The following is a 27954-nucleotide window of genomic DNA, read 5'->3' on the forward strand; positions in this document are numbered from 1 at the left end:
TATAAATCAGGTAGTCAGAGACAGTTTAATTGAGTGGCTTGAGTTTATTGTAACAACACAAGAGGTGTTATGTAGTGACACTATCAGGCAATAGACACCAAATTATTTCCATATTTGAAAATAGTAAGATCAAAATAGATGAGATAATTATATGACATGATGGAAAATACAGCTAGAAAATTGCTGCAATTTCTTGCATGCACAATCAAATTCTGACAACATTGAAAGACCACAGCAAATCTGGAAGTGAACCAGCCACTTGGACAGATCTCATCAAATGTAGCCACCCACATGTATTTTCAAATGGGCAGCGTTCATGGAGCGGCTCTATTTCAGCCAAGATGTTATATCAGCTCATGAAAGGTCAATCATAAGCTGAAAGTCTCCTGAAATCTACAATTTATATTTGCAATGTTGTTTACAAGACACAACTATATAATATAATAAAAAGGTCTATATATGGATACCCTCTTTTTGATTATAATGGAACATTTCTGAAAAGTGATACACACTGGGGAGATGCAGTTTAATTTCTGAGATTAAAAGACCATGTTGCTGAAATGATCAACACAAGACTCCCAAATAAAACAAATGCTAACAAGCTGTATTATGCATTGGTTATTATCACCACCATTATTCAGGTTTCACTTTCTTAATAGAAACATAGAACGTGACGGCAGATAACCACTTGGCCCATCTAGTCTGCCCCTTTTTACCATAATTTTATCTCAAACCTTGTTTGATTCTTATTTCTGCGTAAGGATATCACCAAACTATACATATTGAGATTGTTTAGTCTTTCAGCTGCAGTACCCACAGCCAATCATAAGTGTTAGTGTTTTATAAGTAAACATCTAATAGGCTCCACAGCTTAAGATCTTCATTTTTTATGACTATATGAATGTGGAATATCTGTAGATTGATGTATAATGTTGCAATATTATTGGTATTACATTGAAAACTATGAGGTATCCAACGCAACACCAGGTTTTTGCTGCTAAATTTATGTGGCTATCATCCATATTTTTCAATTACTGCAGGCATGCACGCTCCCGATTCTCACACTATCCAATTGAAAAAATGAACTGCAATCATTTTTCAAACAAAAATCCATGGGACGTTTTTTTAAAATGTGGAAATCAGCCTTTACCCCAACCAAATACAAGTATATATTGAGTAACAGTGTAGATGTCAATTTCTATCCCAAAGAAAAATATTTTGAGCTTTACATTTATTTAAAATGGCTGATTTGTGCATTTTCCTAAAGAAAAAAAAACATAAAAAGCTATTTTTTTTCATTTAAATAAATACTTTACCTAAATTTAGGGTGCACAAAAAATGGAAAGAAATATTTTGTGGTAATTTAAGGCCACTTTAAAAAAAACACCTGCTACTCCCAACCTGCAGTGTTTAAAACACCTGTCCCATCCATCCATATAACATATATATATATAGAGAGAGAGCAGAGGGAATATTCGGCACTCCTCTTCTGTGTATGAAAACAGCTTGCTCCGGTGCCCTGCTTGCAAATAGCAAATATAAGGGAAAAGCAAGTGCCGGCTACTGCTTTTCCCTTTTATATATATATATATATATATATATATATATATATATATATATCTGTCCCACATCTTTTAACCCATTATTCTGCATTTTGCAGAATTTTACACCAATAATGGCAATTATTGGCACAATTAAGCTAAATAAAATATTCCAATTTCCTAATTAGCCTTTATGTGGGGAGGTGTAGGGCCCCAAGGGTTCTGAACCCAGTCCGGATATATACACATTAAAGCTGCAAGAGAAAAGCAGCGCTAAGTTCTATAGAAGTTACAGTGGCTAAAATCTGTGTTAATAGAGTGCAGGCATTTATTTCCCAATGTCACCCCTGCCCCTTACCAGCTGCTGGGTCCTGGAGAACCGGCTCAGCCAACGCTACACCCCTAGCTGAATTTGCTCCTCTAAATATACTTTCCTACATAAAATTTGCATGGATGGTGCAAAAAACATCCCATTATAAGCACAGACTAATGACTGGTTATCAGCATATGTGACAATGCACAAAGTACAGGTAATTTTACATGGACAAAGTTGTATTGTGGCCACTTACTAAATTGGGAAAACTGCCTAAAATGGGCTTCCCCCAGATTATTTCTATATCTTGTACAACAACAGCCAACTTTATCTTGACATGCCAACCCATGCTCTTCCCATGTAAACATATTCAGGCTATTCCCATATAAACATATTCACAAAAAGTGCATTTCCATACAGGTGCCCTCCTGTGGCATCAGTTGACATTGCCTTGCATTCGCCACATAGGGAACAAAGCTTGAACAGATATAATCAAATAAATATATATTTTTTTTAAGACAAACTCAGCCAATATTTGTCAAGTTTTTCATCTGCACCACATTCGATGAAGCTTGTTTTTGGTCCGGATACATGGATATTGTGCATTGAGAATTGTTTATCATAGGAATTGATTGTTTTGATTATTACATACACTCAAGTTGCCTTCACCATCACCATGTTGTAAGATGCTAAATGCTATAGATTGACACCTGAGGGGAGTCATATAAAATTCCCTGGAATGCTCCCTAGGCCTTATTACCCATGAGCATAGAAAATGGATCTTACAACTACTGCTTATGGTGTTTAATGTATGCCTATTACATGGTTATTCTACTGCCAGTATATCTGCAGGATTCAGATAGTGTATTTAATGCATCCATCATTTTTGCTATAAGTTCATTTACATCATTAATGCACTTGGCTGGCCAATAGCAATAGATATACCCTTTATCCCAGGACTGTTTCTCAAAATATAATACATGTGTTGATTGTGCTGTAAGCTTCAGTGCTACAAAAATACATCAGGCAAAAAAAGTATGACAATGTAAGAAAAAAAAATCCATTTGTATATATTGTATATTACAATATGAAGTGACAGTGCCATATTTTTAATGATAAAATAAAACATGTAATTTATTCCTATTAAGTTGGCTGCATATGTAATGCAAGGAATGTACAATTCAGTAAAACAAGAATATGTGCACTTAACCAGCTGCTCCAGTATCTCACAGCATAGAAATATTACTCTCTAGTCCCTGGACTACATCCTGCAAATGATAAAAACTGGTGTTATTGTTTGGCAGTAATACAATATCCCAAGGTATTGGTGTTTAGTGAATAACATGTTAAATGCTTATGAATAAGTAATGTCCTAATTCTCATTTGCATGCTTGTGCGCAACGTCCATCACAAATATCATGGTATTAAAAATCACTGTATCTTATGGCTGCTTTTATATTTAAATATGCGACAGCCTTATCTAAAGTGATGGGAATTACATTGTATTTGGAAAAATACATTTTGTTAAAATCGCGCACATTCCAGTTCTAGATTTCATTAATTAATAAATCCTAGAATTATGGAATAGCTGTAGTTCATCTGCACACATAAAGGAACTGTGAATGTGTTGGCTATGCCATGTGCTGCTAGAGAATAATAAGTATTTCCATAAAAAGTGATGTGGCATTGTAGCACAAACCCCAGTATACTACATTAAGTCTATGACTGTGGGATCTGTGTCAGCAAATACAGACCAAATTCAAGTAGTTAAAGGTCCACAAGAACAATTTTGTAAATTAATTTTGAAAATTAATTATATATACATATCTCCTTGACAAAGGATAGTTGTTGCTACAAAACTTTGGCTTTTTTGTGATGAATTAAACTTGCTTTTTTGAACCTTTTTTGATAATATTGACTCCTGAGTGCCGCTGCTTGTTGGACTGTTTTGTACTATAATTATTTTTTCTATATATATATATATATATTAGTGATGTGCACCGGACATTTTTCTGGTGTTGTGTTTTGGTTTTGGATTCGGTTCCACAGCCGAGTTTTGGATTCGGACGCGTTTTGGCAAAACCTCCCTGAAACTGTTTTGTCGGATTCGGGTGTGTTTTGGATTCGGGTGTTTTTTTTACAAAAAACCCTCAAAAACAGCTTAAATTATAGTATTTGGGGGTCATTTTAATCCCATAGTATTATTAACCTCAATAACCACAATTTCCACTCATTTCCAGTCTATTCTGAACACCTCACACCTCACAATATTATTTTTAGTCCTAAAATTTGTACCGAGGTCGCTGGATGACTAAGCTAAGCGACCCAAGTGGCTGACACAAACACCTGGCCCATCTAGGAGTGGCACTGCAGTGTCAGAAAGGATGGCAGATTTAAAAAATAGTCCCCAAACAGCACATGATGCAAAGAAAAAAAGAGGTGTAATGAGGTAGCTGTGTGACTAAGCTAAGCGACCCAAGTGGCCGACACAAACACCTGGCCCATCTAGGAGTGGCACTGCAGTGTCAGGCAGGATGGCACTTCAAAAAATAGACCCCCAAACAGCACATGATGCAAAGATAAATTAAAGAAAAAAAGAGGTGCAAGATGGAATTGTCCTTGGGCCCTTCCACCCACCCTTATGTTGTATAAACAGGACATGCACAGTTTAACAAACCCATAATTTCAGCGACAGGGTCTGCCACACGACTGTGACTTGAATGACTGGTTGGTTTGGGCCCCCACCAAAAAAGAAGCAATCAATCTCTCCTTGCACAAACTGGCTCTACAGAGGCAAGATGTCCACCTCCTCATCGTCCGATTCCTCACCCCTTTCACTGTGTACATCCCCCTCCTCACAGATTATTAATTCGTCCCCACTGGAATCCACCATCTCAGGTCCCTGTGTACTTTCTGGAGGCAATTGCTGGTGAATGTCTCCATGGAGGAATTGATTATAATTCATTTTGATGAACATCATCTTCTCCACATTTTCTGGAATTAACCTTGTATGCCGATTGCTGACAAGGTGAGCGGCTGCACTAAACACTCTTTCGGAGTACACACTGGAGGGGGGGCAACTTAGGTCAAATAAAGCCAGTTTGTGCAAGGGCCTCCAAATTGCCTCTTTTTCCTGCCAGTATACGTACAGACTGTCTGACGTGCCTACTTGGATGCGGTCACTCATATAATCCTCCACCATTCTTTCAATGGTGACAGAATCATATGCAGTGACAGTAGATGACATGTCAGTAATCGTTGGCAGGTCCTTCAGTCCAGACCAGATGTCAGCACTCGCTCCAGACTGCCCTGCATCACCGCCAGCGGGTGGGCTCGGAATTCTTAACCTTTTCCTCGCAGCCCCAGTTGCGGGAGAATGTGAAGGAGGAGCTGTTGACGGATCACGTTCCGCTTGACTTGACAATTTTCTCACCAGCAGGTCTTTGAACCTCTGCAGACTTGTGTCTGCCGGAAAGAGAGATCCAATATAGGTTTTAAATCTAGGATCGAGCACGGTGGCCAAAATGTACTGCTCTGATTTCAACAGATTGACCTCCCGTGAATCCTAGTTAAGCGAATTAAGGGCTCCATCCACAAGTCCCACATGCCTAGTGGAATCGCTCTGTTTTAGCTCCTCCTTCAATGTCTCCAGCTTCATCTGCAAAAGCCTGATGAGGGGAATGACCTGACTCAGGCTGGCAGTGTCTGAACTGAATTCACGTGTGGCAAGTTCAAAAGGTTGCAGAACCTTGCACAACGTTAAAATCATTCTCCACTGCGCTTGAGTCAGGTGCATTCCCCCTCCTTTGCCTATATCGTAGGTAGCTGTATAGGCTTGAATGGCCTTTTGCTGCTCCTCCATCCTCTGAAGCATATAGAGGGTTGAATTCCACCTCGTTACCACCTCTTGCTTCAGATGATGGCAGGGCAGGTTCAGGAGTGTTTGCTGGTGCTCCAGTCTTCGGCACGCGGTGGCTGAATGCCGAAAGTCGTCCGCAATTCTTCGGGCCACCGACAGCATCTCTTGCACGCCCCTGTCGTTTTGTAAATAATTCTGCACCACCAAATTCAATGTATGTGCAAAACATGGGACGTGCTGGAATTTGCCCACATGTAATACACACACAATATTGGTGGCGTTGTCCAATGTCACAAATCCCCAGGAGAGTCCAATTGGGGTAAGCCATTCTGCGATGATGTTCCTCTGTTTCTGTAAGAGGTTGTCAGCTGTGTGCCTCTTATGGAAAGAGGTGATACAAAGTGTAGCCTTCCTAGGAAGGAGTTGGCATTTGCGAGATGCTGATACTGGTGCCGCCGCTGCTGTTCTTGCTGCGGGAGGCAATACATCTACCCAGTGGGCTGTCACAGTCATATAGTCCTTAGTCTGCCCTGCTCCACTTGTCCACATGTCCGTGGTTAAGTGGACATTGGGTACAACTGCATTTTTTAGGACACTGGTGACTCTTTTTCTGAGGTCTGTGTACATTCTCGGTATCGCCTGTCTAGAGAAATCGAACCTAGATGGTATTTGGTACCGGGGACACAGTACCTCAAGCAATTCTCTAGTTTCCTGTGAATTAATGGTGGATACCGGAAACACGTTTAACACCACCCAGGCTGCCAAGGCCTGAGTTATCCGCTTTGCAGCATGATGACTGCTGTGATATTTCATCTTCCTCGCAAAGGACTGTTGGACAGTCAATTGCTTACTGGAAGTAGTACAAGTGGTCTTCCGACTTCCCCTCTGGGATGACGATCGACTCCCAGCAGCAACAACAGCAGCGCCAGCAGCAGTAGGCATTACACTCAAGGATGCATCGGAGGAATCCCAGGCAGGAGAGGACTCGTCAGACTTGCCAGTGACATGGCCTGCAGGACTATTGGCTTTCCTGTCTAAGGAGGAAATTGACACTGAGGGAGTTGGTGGTGTGGTTTGCAGGAGCTTGGTTACAAGAGGAAGGGATTTAGTTAGCAGTGGACTGCTTCCGCTGTCACCCAAAGTTTTTGAACTTGTCAATGACTTCTGATGAATGTGCTCCAGGTGATGTATAAGGGAGGATGTTCCTAGGTGGTTAACATCCTTACCCCTACTTATTACAGCTTGACAAAGGCAACATACGGCTTGACACCTGTTGTCCGCATTTCTGTTGAAATAATTCCACACCGAAGAGCTGATTTTTTTTGTAATTTGACCAAGCATGTCAATGGCCATATTCGTCCCACGGACAACAGGTGTCTCCCCGGGTGCCTGACTTAAACAAACCACCTCACCATCAGAATCCTCCTTGTCAATTTCCTCCTCAGCGCCAGCAACACCCATATCCTCATCCTGGTGTACTTCAACAGTGACATCTTCAATTTGACTATCAGGAACTGGACTGCGGGTGCTCCTTCCAGCACTTGCAAGGGGCATGCAAATGGTGGAAGGCACCACCTCTTCCCGTCCAGTGTTGGGAAGGTCAGGCATCGCAACTGACACAATTGGACTCTCCTTGGGGATTTGTGATTTAGAAGAACGCACAGTTCTTTGCTGTGCTTTTGCCAGCTTAAGTCTTTTAATTTTTCTAGTGGGAGGATGAGTGCTTCCATCCTCATGTGAAGCTGACCCACTAGTCATGAGGAACATAGGAGAGGGCCTCAGCCGTTCCTTGCCACTCCGTGTCGTAAATGGCATATTGGCAAGTTTACGCTTCTCCTCAGATGCTTTTAATTTAGATTTTTGGGTCATTTTACTGAACTTTTGTTTTTTGGATTTTACATGCTCTCTACTATGACATTGGGCATCGGCCTTGGCAGACGACGTTGATGACATTTCTTCATCTCGGCCATGACTACTGGCAGCAGCTTCAGTACGAGGTGGAAGTGGATCTTGATCTTTCCCTATTTTACCCTCCACATTTTTGTTCTACATTTTTTAATGTGTGGAATTATATGCCAGTAATATATCAATAGCAATTGTCTACTGTACTGTACTGCTATATAGTATATACTGGTGGTCAGCAAAATTATGCACTGTCCTCCTACTATATATACTGCGCAAAACTTAAATGCACCACAGGTATGGATGGATAGTATACTTGACGACACAGAGGTAGGTAGAGCAGTAAACTACTGTACCGTACTGCTATATATTATATACTGGTGGTCAGCAAAATTATGCACTGTCCTCCTACTACTGCGCACAACAACTAAAATGCACCACAGGTATGGATGGATAGTATACTTGACGACACAGAGGAAGGTAGAGCAGTGGACTACTGTACCGTACTGCTATATATTATATACTGGTGGTCAGCAAAATTATGCACTGTCCTCCTACTATATATACTGCGCAAAACTTAAATGCACCACAGGTATGGATGGATAGTATACGTGACGACACAGAGGTAGGTAGAGCAGTGGCCTACTGTACCGTACTGCTATATATTATATACTGGTGCCAGCAAAATTATGCACTGTCCTCCTACTATATATACTGCGCAAAACTTAAATGCACCACAGGTATGGATGGATAGTATACTTGACAACACAGAGGGAGGTAGAGCAGTGGACTACTGTACTGCTATATATTATATACTGGTGGTCAGCAAAATTATGCACTGTCCTCCTACTACTGCGCACAACAACTAAAACGCACCACAGGTATGGATGGATAGTATACTTGATGACACAGAGGTAGGTAGAGCAGTGGACTACTGTACTGTACTGCTATATATTATATACTGGTGGTCAGCAAAATTATGCACTGTCCTCCTACTATATATACTGCGCAAAACTTAAATGCACCACAGGTATGGATGGATAGTATACTTGATGACACAGAGGTAGGTAGAGCAGTGGACTACTATACCGTACTGATATAATACTGGTGGTCACTGGTCAGCAAAATTCTGCACTGTCCTCCTACTATATACTACAATGCAGCACAGATATGGAGCGTTTTTCAGGCAGAGAACGCATAATACTGGTGGTCACTGGTCAGCAAAACTCTGCACTGTCCTACTACTATATTATACTGGTCGTCCCCAGTCCTCACAATAAAGCACACTGAGCACAGATATTTGCAGCACACTGAGCACAGATATGGAGCGTTTTTCAGGCAGAGAATGTGGATATTTTCAGCACACTGAGCACAGATATTTGCAGCACACTGAGCACAGATATGGAGCGTTTTTCAGGCAGAGAACGTGGATATTTTCAGCACACTGAGCACAGATATTTGCAAGCACACTGAGCACAGATATTTGCAGCACACTGAGCACAGATATTTGCAGCACACTGAGCACAGATATTTGCAGCACACTGAACACAACTGAGAGAATGCTGCACACGTCCTCTCCCTATCATCTCCAATGCACGAGTGAAAATAACGGCGACGCGCGGCTCCTTATATAGAATACGAATCTCGCGAGAATCCGACAGCGGGATGATGACGTTCGGGCGCGCTCCGGTTAATCGAGCAAGGCGGGAAGATTCGAGTCTGCCTCGGAACTGTGTAGAATGGGTGAAGTTCGGGGGGGGTTCGGATTCCGAGGAACCGAACCCGCTCATCACTAATATATATATATATATATATATATATATATATACACACAATTTGAATAGGTCTGCACTCCCATTCATGAATTTCAAAATGCCAGGGTATCAGAAATAAAGAGCAAATATATACACAAATAATCGGCACTCCATGGGCTTAATAAAAAAAAACACACTGAACAGCAGTCTCCTTTGCAACGTTTCAGGGTTTTTTCCCCCGTCGTCAGGCAGCATACACATACAAAGACAGGACCGAATGATTACCTTTAAATACCTGAGTGAGGTCCCACCGTCCACCGCCGGTCAGCCATGCTCTCCTGCTGTCAGGAGGCCGGAAGTTCAGGAAGACGTGACTTCCGGTCACAGTTGGCGTCAGGGTTGCTATGGAGACCCGGCGCCGGGTGGGGGACAAAAAATATAACACAAACAATAAAGTTATGCTTTTTATGCTGATGAAAGTCCATCATATGACACTGTTGTGATATGGAACAGGAACTTTTAAACTGAGCACATGTCCCTCTCAGATGAGCCTCGATCCAGTAGACTGTCAATCATGGATGATCTTGACACTGTGAAGAAAGTGGAGGCTCTTGTCCTTGAAGACAGATGACTAAACATTGAAGCGATCATGAATGAAGTTGGTCTTAGATATAGAAGTGTGTGGAAGATTATGCATGAACAACTGCACAGGTCTAAAGTGTCATCGTGATGGGTTCCCCGCTTGCTGACAGCATTTCCCAAACAAACTCGATGTGAATTTTCACAGCAGATGTTGACTCTGGTTTCATCCTCCCCTTCTAATAAGGCTAAGATGCAAAAAAAACTGCAGGGAAGGTCATGTTGTTGTTTTTTGTGGGACTCTCATGGTGTAATCCTAACCAATTACTGATTACCTTCCAAAAGGGTCAGCCTTACACCAACGCTTACTACTACGCTTTGCCTCATCCTCCATATTCACCTGATCTCACACCTAACAACTTCTTTCTCTACTATGAGATGAAGAAGACACTTCTTCATTTGACAACACAAATGATTTGATAAGACACATTATGTCACTCTGGAAGTGGAACAATCGCAGGACTTCTATAATGATGGGTTGTGAAAGGTCAAGAAACGCTGACAGAAATGTGTGGTTCTGCAGGATGACTATGTTGAGAAGATGTAAATTCAATATACCACATTTAACTTTCTATCTCATTCTGTTCATGGTAATAATTTAAACATTATGATACTCCCCTCTGAAGCACATCAAATAACATGACCTAATGCCCAAGGTCTCTCAGAATTGGTCATACACACACACACACACGAAAACACACACACACATAGACTATATGGACAAAAGTATTCATACGGCTGACCATTACAACTACAGGGACTGTAATTACATTGTATTTAGATACATATATTGTAATATGGAGTTGGTCCCCTTTTGCAGCTATAACAGCTTCCACCCTTTTTGGAAGGCTTTCCACAAGATATTGGAGTATTTATGTGGGAAATTGTGCCCACTCATTCTGTAGAGGATTTATAAGGTCAGGCACTGATGTTGAATGAGAAGCCTGGTTCGCAATCTGTGTTCCAGTTCATCCAATGGGCTCGATGGGTTTTGCTGTCAGGGCTCTTTGCAGACCAGTCATGTTCTTCCGCACTGAGCTCATCAAACCATATCTTTATAGTCCTTGCTTTATGCACTGGGGCACAGTCATGTTGGAATAGAAAAGGTCCTTCCCCAAACTTTTGCCACAAAGTTGGAAGCATGGCATTGTCCAAAATGTCTTGGTATGCTGAAGCATTAAGATTGCCCTTCACTGGAGAAAAGGGGCTTAGGCCAAACCCTGAAAAACAGTCCCATACTGTTATCCCTCCTCCACCAGACTTCACAGTTGTCATAATGCAGTCAGGCAGGTAACGTACTCCCGGCATCCACTAAACCCAGACTCGCCCATCTTACTGCCAAAAAGAGAAATGTCATTCATCACTCAACAGAACACATTTCCACTGATCCACAGTCCACTGTTGGTGTGCTTTATGCCACTACATCACCTGGCATTGGACCTGGTGATGTGAGGCTTGTATGCAGCTGCTCTTCCATGGAAACCCATTCCATTGAGCACCCACCACACAGTTTTTGTGCTTACATTAATGCCAGTGGAAGTTGGAAACTCTTCAGCTATGGAATTAGCAGAGCGTTGGTGACTTTTTACACACCATGCGCCTTAGCAGTTGACTCCGCTCTGTGATTTTCCGTGGCCTTCCGCTTCATGGCTGAGTTGCTGTTCATGCTAAATGCTTCCACTTTCTAACAATATCACTTACTGTTGACAATGGAATGTCCAGCAGGGATAAAATTTCACAAACCATCTTATTGAAAAGGTGGCATGCTCACAGTACCACACTTGATGTCAATGAGCTCTTCAGAATTACCCATTTTGCATGGCTAGTTGCTGAAATTCATACACCTGTGGCAACGGGTCAGATTGAAACACCTGAATTCAATAATTAACAGGTGTGGGTAAATACTTTTGTCAATATAGTGTGTGTATATATATATATATATATATATATATATACATACACACTATTGCAGTATACAATTGTGAAGTCAGTGCCGGGCATTGCTGCACATATATATATATATATATATTTTATAGCAAACAAACAGATGGCACTCTGTTAGGATTATTAGGATCTATTAGGATCGACGTTTCGGGGTGCAAAAAAGTGTCTTTTGCTGTGATGTGATCCTGAGAAAGGGGGTTGCAACCCGAAACGTCGATCCTAATACATCAAGCTCCTTTTGATATCTTCAAGTCTCTGAGTGCCATCTGTTCATTTGGAATACTGTTTTATTGTCACTGGATGGAGCATCAGCGCCAGTCTTCCTAATAACCAAGTGCCGGCTGTTTTGTATGATAGATATATATATATATATATATATACATACAGTATATATATATATATACAGTATAAATATATACACAGTATATATAAATAAATAAATATATATATATATATATATATATATATATATATAAAAGCAAGAGGGTTCTGCACTCTCATCAAAGTTCCTAATGGTGGGTGCTCCCGACAGACGAAATGTCCGCAAATGAAGACGAGAATTCCACGTGGTGGAGGGTGCACTCTCACTGTGTATAAAGTCCACACATTTCTTCAATAGAAAATTTTTATTGTAGCCTCAAAGGTTTCGACATTTCGATCCAAAAACCAGGATCTTTTTCAAGAAGGGCCATACATGAATCATCAAATCCAATCATAATATAATGAAGCCGAATAATTAAAAGTATATCTAGAAAAAATAGAACATAAACATGACTGAGCCTCCCAGGTCCCAATATATAACAATATTAGCGACAATGCTTGTATCAACATAAACTACTACATAATACCAGATTTAGAAAAAAGGAACTCATATACCAAAAACAGGTGGCAGAGTAGTGAGACTACAAGGAGGAATAAAATAACGCCCTGTGTTCACCACTGGTCTTAAAATGCATTGAAGGCCTACCCCTCCTCACCTCTATCAGCACATTCCAATGGGGCTGCATGTCTGAACTGCTGTATACCAAGTGTGGAGAATGTCCATATAATCACAGCTCTGCAACCAAACCACTGCTGTAATCAAAGGATATCTCTATTATAAACGTGTATCAGAATCAAATGTATATATCAAACCTTGTTACCACATAAATACCTATGGGTCTGGAATAGAGATGAGCGGGTTCGGTTTCTCTGAATCCGAACCCGCACGAACTTCATGTTTTTTTTCACGGGTCCGAGCGACTCGGATCTTCCCGCCTTGCTCGGTTAACCCGAGCGCGCCCGAACGTCATCATGACGCTGTCGGATTCTCGCGAGACTCGGATTCTATATAAGGAGCCGCGCGTCGCCGCCATTTTCACACGTGCATTGAGATTGATAGGGAGAGGACGTGGCTGGCGTCCTCTCCATTTAGATTAGAAGAGAGAGAGAGAGAGAGAGATTGACCTGATTTACTGGAGCTTAGGAGTACTGTAGAAGTGTAGAGAGTGCAGAGTTTACTAGTGACTGACCACAGTGACCACCAGACAGTGCAGTTTTATTTAATATATCCGTTCTCTGCCTGAAAAAAACGATACACACAGTGACTCAGTCACATACCATATCTGTGTGCACTGCTCAGCCCAGTGTGCTGCATCATCTATGTATATATATCTGACTGTGCTCAGCTCACACAGCTTATAATTGTGGGGGAGACTGGGGAGCACTGCAGTGCCAGTTAATAGTTATAGGTTATAGCAGGAGCCAGGAGTACATATTATATTAAAATTAAACAGTGCACACTTTTGCTGCAGGAGTGCCACTGCCAGTGTGACTGACCAGTGACCTGACCACACTGACCACCAGTATAGTTAGTAGTATACTATATTGTGTGATTGCCTGAAAAAGTTAAACACTCGTCGTGTGACTTCACTTGTGTGGTGTTTTTTTTTTTATTCTATAAAAAACTCATTCTGCTGACAGACAGTGTCCAGCAGGTCCGTCATTATATAATATATACCTGTCCGGCTGCAGTAGTGACATATATATATTTTTTATATCATTATTTATCATCCAGTCGCAGCAGACACAGTACGGTAGTTCACGGCTGTAGCTACCTCTGTGTCGGCACTCGGCAGTCCGTCCATAATTGTATACCACCTACCCGAGGTTTTTTTTTCTTTCTTCTTTATACATACATACTACTACATCTCTTTATCAACCAGTCTATATTAGCAGCAGACACAGTACGGTAGTTCACGGCTGTAGCTACCTCTGTGTCGGCACTCGGCAGTCCGTCCATAATTGTATACCACCTACCCGTGGTTTTTTTTTCTTTCTTCTTTATACATACATACTACTACATCTCTTTATCAACCAGTCTATATTAGCAGCAGACACAGTACAGTACGGTAGTTCACGGCTGTAGCTACCTCTGTGTCGGCACTCGGCAGTCCGTCCATAATTGTATACCACCTACCCGTGGTTTTTTTTTCTTTCTTCTTTATACATACATACTACTACATCTCTTTATCAACCAGTCTATATTAGCAGCAGACACAGTACGGTAGTTCACGGCTGTAGCTACCTCTGTGTCGGCACTCGGCAGTCCGTCCATAATTGTATACCACCTACCCGTGGTTTTTTTTTCTTTCTTCTTTATACATACATACTTTATACATCTCTTTATCAACCAGTCTATATTAGCAGCAGACACAGTACAGTACGGTAGTTCACGGCTATAGCTACCTCTGTGTCGGCACTCGGCAGTCCGTCCATAATTGTATACCACCTACCCGTGTTTTTTTTTTCTTTCTTCTTTATACATACATACTACTACATCTCTTTATCAACCAGTCTATATTAGCAGCAGACACAGTACAGTACGGTAGTTCACGGCTGTAGCTACCTCTGTGTCGGCACTCGGCAGTCCGTCCATAATTGTATACCACCTACCCGTGGTTTTTTTTTCTTTCTTCTTTATACATACATACTACTACATCTCTTTATCAACCAGTCTATATTAGCAGCAGACACAGTACGGTAGTTCACGGCTGTAGCTACCTCTGTGTCGGCACTCGGCAGTCCGTCCATAATTGTATACCACCTACCCGTGGTTTTTTTTCTTTCTTCTTTATACATACATACTACTACATCTCTTTATCAACCAGTCTATATTAGCAGCAGACACAGTACGGTAGTTCACGGCTGTAGCTACCTCTGTGTCGGCACTCGGCAGTCCGTCCATAATTGTATACCACCTACCCGTGTTTTTTTTTTCTTTCTTCTTTATACATACATACTACTACATCTCTTTATCAACCAGTCTATATTAGCAGCAGACACAGTACAGTACGGTAGTCCACGGCTGTAGCTACCTCTGTGTCGGCACTCGGCAGTCCGTCCATAATTGTATACCACCTACCCGAGGTTTTTTTTTTCTTTCTTCTTTATACATACATACTACTACATCTCTTTATCAACCAGTCTATATTAGCAGCAGACACAGTACAGTACGGTAGTTCACGGCTGTAGCTACCTCTGTGTCGGCACTCGGCAGTCCGTCCATAATTGTATACCACCTACCCGTGGTTTTTTTTTCTTTCTTCTTTATACATACATACTACTACATCTCTTTATCAACCAGTCTATATTAGCAGCAGACACAGTACAGTACGGTAGTTCACGGCTGTAGCTACCTCTGTGTCGGCACTCGGCAGTCCGTCCATAATTGTATACCACCTACCCGTGGTTTTTTTTTCTTTCTTCTTTATACATACATACTACTACATCTCTTTATCAACCAGTCTATATTAGCAGCAGACACAGTACAGTACGGTAGTTCACGGCTGTAGCTACCTCTGTGTCGGCACTCGGCAGTCCGTCCATAATTGTATACTAGTATCCATCCATCTCCATTGTTTACCTGAGGTGCCTTTTAGTTGTGCCTATTAAAATATGGAGAACAAAAATGTTGAGGTTCCAAAATTAGGGAAAGATCAAGATCCACTTCCACCTCGTGCTGAAGCTGCTGCCACTAGTCATGGCCGAGACGATGAAATGCCAGCAACGTCGTCTGCCAAGGCCGATGCCCAATGTCATAGTACAGAGCATGTCAAATCCAAAACACCAAATATCAGTAAAAAAAGGACTCCAAAACCTAAAATAAAATTGTCGGAGGAGAAGCGTAAACTTGCCAATATGCCATTTACCACACGGAGTGGCAAGGAACGGCTGAGGCCCTGGCCTATGTTCATGGCTAGTGGTTCAGCTTCACATGAGGATGGAGGCACTCAGCCTCTCGCTAGAAAAATGAAAAGACTCAAGCTGGCAAAAGCAGTAGCACCGCAAAGAACTGTGCGTTCTTCGAAATCCCAAATCCACAAGGAGAGTCCAATTGTGTCGGTTGCGATGCCTGACCTTCCCAACACTGGACGTGAAGAGCATGCGCCTTCCACCATTTGCACGCCCCCTGCAAGTGCTGGAAGGAGCACCCGCAGTCCAGTTCCTGATAGTCAGATTGAAGATGTCAGTGTTGAAGTACACCAGGATGAGGAGGATATGGGTGTTGCTGGCGCTGGGGAGGAAATTGACCAGGAGGATTCTGATGGTGAGGTGGTTTGTTTAAGTCAGGCACCCGGGGAGACACCTGTTGTCCGTGGGAGGAATATGGCCGTTGACATGCCTGGTGAAAATACCAAAAAAATCAGCTCTTCGGTGTGGAGGTATTTCAACAGAAATGCGGACAACAGGTGTCAAGCCGTGTGTTCCCTTTGTCAAGCTGTAATAAGTAGGGGTAAGGACGTTAACCACCTCGGAACATCCTCCCTTATACGTCACCTGCAGCGCATTCATAATAAGTCAGTGACAAGTTCAAAAACTTTGGGTGACAGCGGAAGCAGTCCACTGACCAGTAAATCCCTTCCTCTTGTAACCAAGCTCACGCAAACCACCCCACCAACTCCCTCAGTGTCAATTTCCTCCTTCCCCAGGAATGCCAATAGTCCTGCAGGCCATGTCACTGGCAATTCTGACGATTCCTCTCCTGCCTGGGATTCCTCCGATGCATCCTTGCGTGTAACGCCTACTGCTGCTGGCGCTGCTGTTGTTGCTGCTGGGAGTCGATGGTCATCCCAGAGGGGAAGTCGTAAGACCACTTTTACTACTTCCACCAAGCAATTGACTGTCCAACAGTCCTTTGCGAGGAAGATGAAATATCACAGCAGTCATCCTACTGCAAAGCGGATAACTGAGGCCTTGGCATCCTGGGTGGTGAGAACCGTGGTTCCGGTATCCATCATTACTGCAGAGCCAACTAGAGACTTGTTGGAGGTACTGTGTCCCCGGTACCAAATACCATCTAGGTTCCATTTCTCTAGGCAGGCGATACCGAAAATTTACACAGACCTCAGAAAAAGAGTCACCAGTGTCCTAAAAAATGCAGCTGTACCCAATGTCCACTTAACCACGGACATGTGGACAAGTGGAGCAGGGCAGGGTCAGGACTATATGACTGTGACAGCCCACTGGGTAGATGTATGGACTCCCGCCGCAAGAACAGCAGCGGCGGCACCAGTAGCAGCATCTCGCAAACGCCAACTCTTTCCTAGGCAAGCTACGCTTTGTATCACCGGTTTCCAGAATACGCACACAGCTGAAAACCTCTTACGGCAACTGAGGAAGATTATCGCGGAATGGCTTACCCCAATTGGACTCTCCTGTGGATTTGTGGCATCGGACAACGCCAGCAATATTGTGTGTGCATTAAATATGGGCAAATTCCAGCACGTCCCATGTTTTGCACATACCTTGAATTTGGTGGTGCAGAATTATTTAAAAAACGACAGGGGCGTGCAAGAGATGCTGTCGGTGGCCAGAAGAATTGCGGGACACTTTCGGCGTACAGGCACCACGTACAGAAGACTGGAGCACCACCAAAAACTGCTGAACCTGCCCTGCCATCATCTGAAGCAAGAAGTGGTAACGAGGTGGAATTCAACCCTCTATATGCTTCAGAGGTTGGAGGAGCAGCAAAAGGCCATTCAAGCCTATACAATTGAGCACGATATAGGAGGTGGAATGCACCTGTCTCAAGCGCAGTGGAGAATGATTTCAACGTTGTGCAAGGTTCTGCTGCCCTTTGAACTTGCCACACGTGAAGTCAGTTCAGACACTGCCAGCCCAAGTCAGGTCATTCCCCTCATCAGGCTTTTGCAGAAGAAGCTGGAGACATTGAAGGAGGAGCTAACACGGAGCGATTCCGCTAGGCATGTGGGACTTGTGGATGGAGCCCTTAATTCACTTAACAAGGAATCACGGGTGGTCAATCTGTTGAAATCAGAGCACTACATTTTGGCCACCGTGCTCGATCCTAGATTTAAAGCCTACCTTGGATCTCTCTTTCCGGCAGACACAAGTCTGCTGGGGTTGAAAGACCTGCTGGTGAGAAAATTGTCAAGTCAAGCGGAACGCGACCTGTCAACATCTCCTCCTTCACATTCTCCCGCAACTGGGGGTGCGAGGAAAAGGCTCAGAATTCCGAGCCCACCCGCTGGCGGTGATGCAGGGCAGTCTGGAGCGACTGCTGATGCTGACATCTGGTCCGGACTGAAGGACCTGACAACGATTACGGACATGTCGTCTACTGTCACTGCATATGATTCTCTCACCATTGAAAGAATGGTGGAGGATTATATGAGTGACCGCATCCAAGTAGGCACGTCACACAGTCCATACTTATACTGGCAGGAAAAAGAGGCAATTTGGAGGCCATTGCACAAACTGGCTTTATTCTACCTAAGTTGCCCTCCCACAAGTGTGTACTCCGAAAGAGTGTTTAGTGCCGCCGCTCACCTTGTCAGCAATCGGCGTACGAGGTTACATCCAGAAAATGTGGAGAAGATGATGTTCATTAAAATGAATTATAATCAATTCCTCCGCGGAGACATTGACCAGCAGCAATTGCCTCCACAAAGTACACAGGGAGCTGAGATGGTGGATTCCAGTGGGGACGAATTGATAATCTGTGAGGAGGGGGATGTACACGGTGATATATCGGAGGATGATGATGAGGTGGACATCTTGCCTCTGTAGAGCCAGTTTGTGCAAGGAGAGATTAATTGCTTCTTTTTTGGGGGGGGGTCCAAACCAACCCGTCATATCAGTCACAGTCGTGTGGCAGACCCTGTCACTGAAATGATGGGTTGGTTAAAGTGTGCATGTCCTGTTTTGTTTATACAACATAAGGGTGGGTGGGAGGGCCCAAGGACAATTCCATCTTGCACCTCTTTTTTCTTTTATTTTTCTTTGCGTCATGTGCTGTTTGGGGAGGGTTTTTTGGAAGGGACATCCTGCGTGACACTGCAGTGCCACTCCTAAATGGGCCCGGTGTTTGTGTCGGCCACTAGGGTCGCTTATCTTACTCACACAGTCAGCTACCTCATTGCGCCTCTTTTTTTCTTTGCGTCATGTGCTGTTTGGGGAGTGTTTTTTGGAAGGGCCATCCTGCGTGACACTGCAGTGCCACTCCTAGATGGGCCCGGTGTTTGTGTCGGCCACTAGGGTCGCTAATCTTACTCACACAGCTACCTCATTGTGCCTCTTTTTTTCTTTGCGTCATGTGCTGTTTGGGGAGTGTTTTTTGGAAGGGCCATCCTGCGTGACACTGCAGTGCCACTCCTAGATGGGCCCGGTGTTTGTGTTGGCCACTAGGGTCGCTAATCTTACTCACACAGCTACCTCATTGCGCCTCTTTTTTTCTTGGCGTCATGTGCTGTTTGGGGAGGGTTTTTTGGAAGGGACATCCTGCGTGACACTGCAGTGCCACTCCTAAATGGGCCCGGTGTTTGTGTCGGCCACTAGGGTCGCTAATCTTACTCACACAGCTACCTCATTGCGCCTCTTATTTTCTTTGCGTCATGTGCTGTTTGGGGAGGGTTTTTTGGAAGGGACATCCTGCGTGACACTGCAGTGCCACTCCTAAATGGGCCCGGTGTTTGTGTCGGCCACTAGGGTCGCTAATCTTACTCACACAGCTACCTCATTGCGCCTCTTATTTTCTTTGCGTCATGTGCTGTTTGGGGAGGGTTTTTTGGAAGGGACATCCTGCGTGACACTGCAGTGACACTCCTAAATGGGCCCGGTGTTTGTGTCGGCCACTAGGGTCGCTAATCTTACTCACACAGCTACCTCATTGCGCCTCTTATTTTCTTTGCGTCATGTGCTGTTTGGGGAGGGTTTTTTGGAAGGGACATCCTGCGTGACACTGCAGTGACACTCCTAAATGGGACCGGTGTTTGTGTCGGCCACTAGGGTCGCTAATCTTACTCACACAGCTACCTCATTGCGCCTCTTTTTTTCTTTGCGTCATGTGCTGTTTGGGGAGGGTTTTTTGGAAGGGACATCCTGCGTGACACTGCAGTGCCACTCCTAGATGGGCCCGGTGTTTGTGTCGGCCACTAGGGTCGCTAATCTTACTCACACAGCTACCTCATTGCGCCTCTTATTTTCTTTGCGTCATGTGCTGTTTGGGGAGGGTTTTTTGGAAGGGACATCCTGCGTGACACTGCAGTGACACTCCTAAATGGGCCCGGTGTTTGTGTCGGCCACTAGGGTCGCTTATCTTACTCACACAGTCAGCTACCTCATTGCGCCTCTTTTTTTCTTTGCGTCATGTGCTGTTTGGGGAGGGTTTTTTGGAAGGGCCATCCTGCGTGACACTGCAGTGCCACTCCTAGATGGGCCCGGTGTTTGTGTCGGCCACTAGGGTCGCTTATCTTACTCACACAGTCAGCTACCTCATTGCACCTCTTTTTTTCTTTGCGTCATGTGCTGTTTGGGGAGGGTTTTTTGGAAGGGACATCCTGCGTGACACTGCAGTGCCACTCCTAGATGGGCCAGGTGTTTGTGTCGGCCACTAGGGTCGCTTAGCTTAGTCATCCAGCGACCTCGGTGCAAATTTTAGGACTAAAAATAATATTGTGAGGTGTGAGGTATTCAGAATAGACTGAAAATGAGTGGAAATTATGGTTTTTGAGGTTAATAATAATATGGGATCAAAATGACCCCCAAATTCTATGATTTAAGCTGTTTTTTAGGGTTTTTTGAAAAAAACACCCGAATCCAAAACACACCCGAATCCGACAAAAAAAATTCGGTGAGGTTTTGCCAAAACGCGGTCGAACCCAAAACACGGCCGCGGAACCGAACCCAAAACCAAAACACAAAACCCGAAAAATTTCAGGCGCTCATCTCTAGTCTGGAAAGGTGTGCACAAGACTACACCTGGATAAGGCATTCTCCCACTCAGGGTCAACAGCTGCAGGATCTCAAAAAGGACATTCAGCCACTGTGATTACACATATACTCTGTTTAAACAATGTGCATCTGAGGCATAGAAATATATATCAAAAAACCCATAATCAACGATCAATAAATACCTATAGGTCCAAGAGGATACACATAGGGCAGCCCCTGGGTTAAGCATTCTCCCACATCAAATCCATAGCTACAAACAATAAATAAACCCAAATCAAAAGATTATAGGATTATACAAACATCAAACTTAATCAGTGGGACAAACTGAATAATTATCCAAACCTTTATTCCACTTGATTAACCGTTTACCACCAGCACAAAAGGCCAAATAGGCAATCAGTATGCCTGTGTATGCATTAATATTCACAGTACAACAGAGGGAATACACAAAATAGTGCTGCATGTGCCGGGGGCCAGAAACAGAAAGTGTCATGCGTTCCAACCGCCAAGCCTGGTAGAACGCACGCTGCAAACACCCCAGCGAACACACAGCGCACGACACCCGCACAGGGACAAATTAACTCTCGCAGATATGTATCAATTTGTACCTGTAATTTTTCAACCCAATTTTGTGTTTTATCGTCACGCAATAGAGGAATCGCACTAACATTAGCTGCCTCAATATCAGCCCTAACAACCTTGAGATCAAGTCCCACCTCCTCTATTACCAGTGCTATCAGATCAAGGGAACATTTGTTTAGGATGCCACACCATTGACTGCAAAATTTAGGATTACTTCTCCCTATGGTAGGTGTATTAATAATGCAAAAACCTCTCAGAATCTGCCGTCGCCGATGGTACTCCAACAGGAATTGCCCATGGAGCTTCAGATCAAACTCTCTTTCTAGAGGCTAAGCACCAAGTAGCAAGTCTAAAGTGTATGTTGATTGATTGGGTTCCCCCTCTGTCGACTGGAGGCGATCGAGTGGGGCAGCTTAGATGGAGGGAATGTTATTGGATCAATGAATTGGACACAGTAGCCCCCAGGGGGCTCAATGAATATAATCCATTAAGTGTTTGTCTATAAGTCTCTGACCAGTTTATCAATGGTATTTCTTCAACACATGTCCAATGCACCCCTCGATTGGTGTCAGTATATAATGTATAGATACCGATATGCTTGCTGTATAGGTTTGTTCACTATATAGCCAGCTTGTCTTTTTAATTGTAACTGTTTTATGTATGTTTTTTTGTTTATGTTTTTGTATTGTTATTGCTGCTGCCTCCTCCTGGGTCCCCTATAACAATTTTTGACCCTTTTTTATATGTTGTTCAACAGTTGATTCTTTGAGGAACCATATACATATATATATATTTCTTGAGGGATGATCTCATCTTTTGATATAAAACATCACTTTGTCTCTAAATATATTAGATAGTTTTTCCATCCCCTATTTATGTTAGCAGCGTGCGTTCCACCGGCTTCGGCCGCTGGAACGCACGGGACTTGCTGTTTCTGGCCCCCGGGGTGTGTGGATCGGTTCGGTCCCTCCGGCCCGTGGGGTTGATGCGGATGTGTCTGTTTGGTGGCGGGGGGACTGTGCTCGTGGTGCGGGGACCTTGTCCCCGTGCGGGTGTCGTGCGCTGTGTGTTCGCTGGGGTGTTTGCAGCGTGCGTTCTACCAGGCTTGGCGGTTGGAACGCATGACACTTTCTGTTTCTGGTCCCCCGGCGCATGCAGCACTATTTTGTGTATTCCCTCTGTTGTACTGTGAATATTAATGCATACACAGGCATACTGATTGCCTATTTGGCCTTTTGTGCTGGTGGTAAATGGTTAATCAAGTGGAATAAAGGTTTGGATAATTATTCAGGTGACTTTGACCCCTCACACCCTTGATACTTCCGGGTCAAGGGGTATTTAAATCCCCTGCTTAGATCCAGTTGGTGCATGCAGCCCTGGTTTGTGCAGTGTTCCACATGATTCTGTGAGTAACTATGTTGGGTTTGTCCCACTGATTAAGTTTGATGTTTGTATAATCCTATAATCTTTTGATTTGGGTTTATTTATTGTTTGTAGCTATGGATTTGATGTGGGAGAATGCTTAACCCAGGGGCTGCCCTATGTGTATCCTCTTGGACATATAGGTATTTATTGATCGTTGATTATGGCTTTTTTTATATATATTTCTATGCCTCAGATGCACATTGTATAGATGCAGAGTATATGTGTAATCACAGTGGCTGAATGTCCTTTTTGTGATCCTGCAGCTGTTGACCCTGAGTGGGAGAATGCCTTATCCAGGTGTAGTCTTGTGCACACCTTTCCAGACCCATAGGTATTTATGTGGTAACAAGGTTTGATATATACATTTGATTCTGATACACGTCTATAATAGAGATATCCTTTGATGACAGCAGTGGTTTGGTTGCAGAGCTGTGATTATATGGACATTCTCCACACTTGGTATACAGCAGTTCAGACATGTAGCCCCATTGGAATGTGCTGATAGAGGTGAGGAGGGGTAGGCCTTGCATGCATTTTAAGACCAGTGGTGAACACAGGGTGTTATTTTATTCCTCCTTGTAGTCTCACTACTCTGCCATCTGTTTTTGGTATATGAGTTCCGTTTTTCTAAATCTGGTATTATGTAGTAGTTTATGTTGATACAAGAATTGTCGCTAATATTGTTATATATTGGGACCTGGGAGGCTCAGTCATGTTTATGTTCTATTTTTTCTAGATATACTTTTAATTATTCGGCTTCATTATATTATGATTGGATTTGATGATTCATGTATGGCCCTTCTTGAAAAAGATCCTGGTTTTTGGATCGAAACGTCGAAACCTTTGAGGCTACAATAAAAATTTTCTATTGAAGAAATGTGTGGACTTTATACATAGTGAGAGTGCACCCTCCACCACGTTGAATTCTCGTCTATATTTCTATATATATATATATATATATATATATATATATTGGCATTGGCACCCAGATTTGAATCTTCAAATTGCGAAGTTCAATGAGTTGGATGTAACTGTCAACATTTAAAAAATAGTTAGCAGCTTGGCAGCTCTTCCAACACACCCATGAGGTGGCTGAGCAGTGTCTTTTTTTTTTGTGGTGCCGCCAGTAGCCCTAATCCCCAGCTTTCCTTTCTGTTCAGTTTTCTGATCAATTTTACATTGCGAGATGTGTTTAAAGTTTTCCTTCTGTTCCTCCATTTCTGTCAGTTATTTTAATCCACTGATTTATGGCTATTTTAGTCAGTTATTTCAGGTAATTGAATTATGATTATTTCTGTCAGTTATTACAGTTAATTAAAGTTTTTATCCAAACCCATACAGTAGAAGGCCCAGAACAGGCTCCTTGTGTCAAAGTTCTCTCTGGCATACACCAACGGGAGGTCTGACCAGGACTTCAACCCTTTAGAATGCCTTCTTGAACCCAATGTTATCATTCTGTGAAGCTTTCATCCAAATTTATCAGGTGGAAGGCTCAGGACAGGCTCCTTGGGTCAAAGTTCTTCCTGGTGAATACTAACAACAGGTTCAACCAGGATCCCAAGTCCATAGTATGTCTTCTGGGATCTATTGTTACAACTCTGTGAAGTTTTTGTCCAAATTCATCCATTGGAAGGCTCAGAACAGGCACCCCGGGTCAAAGTTCTGCATTGGTTTCTCATAGAGATGTGCGGCAGGCATTTTTCGTATTTTGTGTTTTGGTTTTGTTTCTGGTTCCATGCTCGTGTTTTGGATCTGAATTGGTTTTGACAAAACCACCCTTTCAAATTTTGGTTTTGGTTTTGGATCTGGATGAAACATAAAAACAGCTAAAAATCACATAATTTGGGACTAATTTTGTTCCTGCGGTATTATTAACCTCAATAACATTCATTTCCACTCATTTCCAGTCTATTCTGAACACCTCACAATATTGTTTTTAGGCCAAAATGTTGAAACGAGGTGGCTGGATGACTAAGCTAAGCGACACAAGTGTGAGGCACAAACACCTGGCCCATCTAGTAGTGGCACTGCAGTGGCAGACAGGATGGCTGATTTAAGAAATAGGTCCCAAACAGCACATGATGCAAAGAAGAAAAAGAGGTGCAATGAGGTAGCTGGATGGCTAAGCTAAGCGACACAAGTGTGCGGCACAAACAATGTGGGATGTGCAGGAATTTGCCCAGATGTAATACACGCACAATATTGGTGGCACAGGAGAGCGTACCCCTAAACCACACACACGGCAAAGCCTGTCAAATTAATTTGGATAATAATAACCCTTTTATTTGGAGGTATTATAAAAATAGGCAGCATTGGCGCGCGTACCCCTACACCACACAGGGCAAACCCTGTAAAAATTAATTGGATAATAATATAAGCAATGTATATAACCCTTTTATTTGGAGTAAATAATATACAACACAGGACACCACCACTGGACTTATGGCAGCACAAGACACCACCACTGGACTGATGCAGCACAAGACAGCACCACTGGACTGGACAAATACGGCAGTATCCCTGGACATATACGGCAGTACCCCTGGAGTTGTACAGCAGTGTCAGACAGGATGGCACTTTAAAAAACTAGTCCCCAAACAGCACATGATGCAAAGAAAAAGAGGTGCAAGATGGAATTGTCCTTGGGCCCTCCCACCCACCCAAACCAATCAATTCAGTGACAGGGTCTGCCACATGACTGTGGGTGAAATGACTGGTTTGTTTGGGTCCCCACCAAAAAAGAAGCAATCAATATCTCCTTGCACAAACTGGCTCTACAGAGTCAAGATATCGACCTCATCCTCATCCTCTGATTCCTCACCCCTTTAAGTGTGTACATCCTCCTCCCCACTGGAATCCACCATCACAGATCCCTGTGTACTTTCTGGAGGCAATTGCTGGTAAAGGTCTTCCCGGAGGAATTTTTAATTAATTTTGATGAACATCATCTTCTCCACATTTTGTGGAAGTAACCTCCTACTCCGATCGCTGACAAGGTTACCGGCTGCACTAAACACTCTTTCGGAGTACACACTGGAGGGGGGGAACTTAGGTAAAATAAAGCCAGTTTGTGCAAGGGCATCCAAATCTCCTCTTTTTCCTGCCAGTATACATACGGACTGTCTGACATGCCTACTTGGATGCTGTCACTCATATAATCCTCCACCATTCTTTCAATGGTGACAGAATCCTATGCAGAGATAGTAGACATGTCAGTAATCGTTGGCAGGTCCTTCAGTCTGGACCAGATGTCAGCACTTGCTCCTGACTGCCCTGCATCACCGCCAGCGGAGATGGGCTAGGAAATATTGTCCTTTTCCTCGCAGCACCAGTTGTGGAAGAAAATGAAGGAGGAGCTGTTGACGGGTCACGTTCCACTTGAGTTGACAATTTTCTCACCAACAGGTCTCTGTACCAGAAAGAGAGATACAATGTAGGCTTTAAACCTAGGATCGAGCATGGTGGCCAAAATGTAGTGCTCTGATTTCAACAGATTGACCACCCTTGAATCTTGGCAAAGTGAATGAAGGGCTCCATCCACAAGTCCTACATACTTTGCAGAATCTCTCCATATTAGCTCCTCCTTCAATTTCTCCAGCTGCTTCTGCAAAAGCCTGATGAGGGGAATGACCTGACTCAAGTTGGCAGTGTCTGAACTGACTTCACGTGTGGCAAGTTCGAAGGGTTAGAGAACCTTGCACAAGACCAAAATCATTCTCCACTGCGCTTGAGTCAGGTGCATTATCCCTCTTTTGCCTGTATCGTAGGTGGATGTATATGCTTGAATGGCCTTTTGCTGCTCCTCCATTCTCTGAAGCATATAGAGTGTTGAATTCCACCTCATTACCACCTCTTGCTACAGGTGATGGCAGAGCAGGTTCAGGAGTGTTTGGTGGAGCTCCAGTCGTCGGCACGCAGTGGCTGAATGTCGAAAGTGGCCCGCAATTTTTCGGGCCACCGACAGCATCTTCTGCATGCCCATGTAATTTTTCTAAAAATTCTGCACCACCAAATTAATTGTGATCTGCAAACATGGGACGTGCTGGATTTTGCCCAGATGTAATGCATGCACAATATTGGTGGTGGTGTTCGATATCACAAATCCCCAGAAGAGTCTAATTGGGGTAAGCCATTATGCGGTGACATCCCTCAGTTTCTGTAAGAGGTTGTCAGTGGTGTGCCTCTTATGGAAAGCAGTGATACATAGCGTAGCCTGCCTAGGAATGAGTTGGCATTTGCGAGATGCTGCTACTGGTGCCGCTGCTGTTGTTGCTGCGGGAGGCAATACATTTACCCAGTGGGCTGTCACAGTCATATAGTCCTTAGTCTACCCTGTTCCACTTGTTTACATGTCCGTTATTAAGTGGACATTGGGTACAATTGCATTTTTTAGCACACTGAGGACACTTTTTCTGACATTTCTGTACATTCTCAGTATCGCCTGCCTAGTGAAGTGGAACCTAGATGGGATTTGGTACCAGGGGGACACTACCTCCATCAATTCTCTAAGTCCCACTGAACTAATGGTGGATGCCAACATATCTGTCAAGGCCTCAGTTATCTGCTTTGCAACAGGATGACTGCTGTCATATTTCATCTTCCTCATAAAGGACTGTTGGACAGTCAATTGCTTAGATGAAGTAGTACAAGTGGTCTTCCGACTTCACCTCTGGGATGACGATTGACTCCCAGCAGCAACAACAGCAGCCGCAGCAACAGCAGCAGTAAGCGTGCCACTCAAGGATCCTCCGGAGGAATCCC

General features: G+C 43.5%; 2 long non-coding RNA genes across 2 annotated transcripts in view; one reads left to right on the top strand and one right to left on the bottom strand.

Annotated features, from left to right (window-relative positions):
• The window catches only part of LOC135050773 (uncharacterized), a 532470-nt gene that overhangs the window by 446721 nt on the left and 57795 nt on the right, over positions 1–27954 (top strand). The gene's annotated exons all lie outside the window — the stretch shown is intronic.
• On the bottom strand, positions 12655–13032 carry LOC135050772 (uncharacterized). Its single transcript, XR_010241806.1, has 2 exons — positions 12930–13032; positions 12655–12700 (listed from the first exon to the last, which is right to left on the bottom strand). It is a non-coding gene; the product is annotated as an uncharacterized LOC135050772 (long non-coding RNA).

The sequence above is a fragment of the Pseudophryne corroboree genome, chromosome 2 (genome assembly GCF_028390025.1).
Source record: "Pseudophryne corroboree isolate aPseCor3 chromosome 2, aPseCor3.hap2, whole genome shotgun sequence".
In the NCBI taxonomy this organism is placed as follows: domain Eukaryota; kingdom Metazoa; phylum Chordata; class Amphibia; order Anura; family Myobatrachidae; genus Pseudophryne; species Pseudophryne corroboree.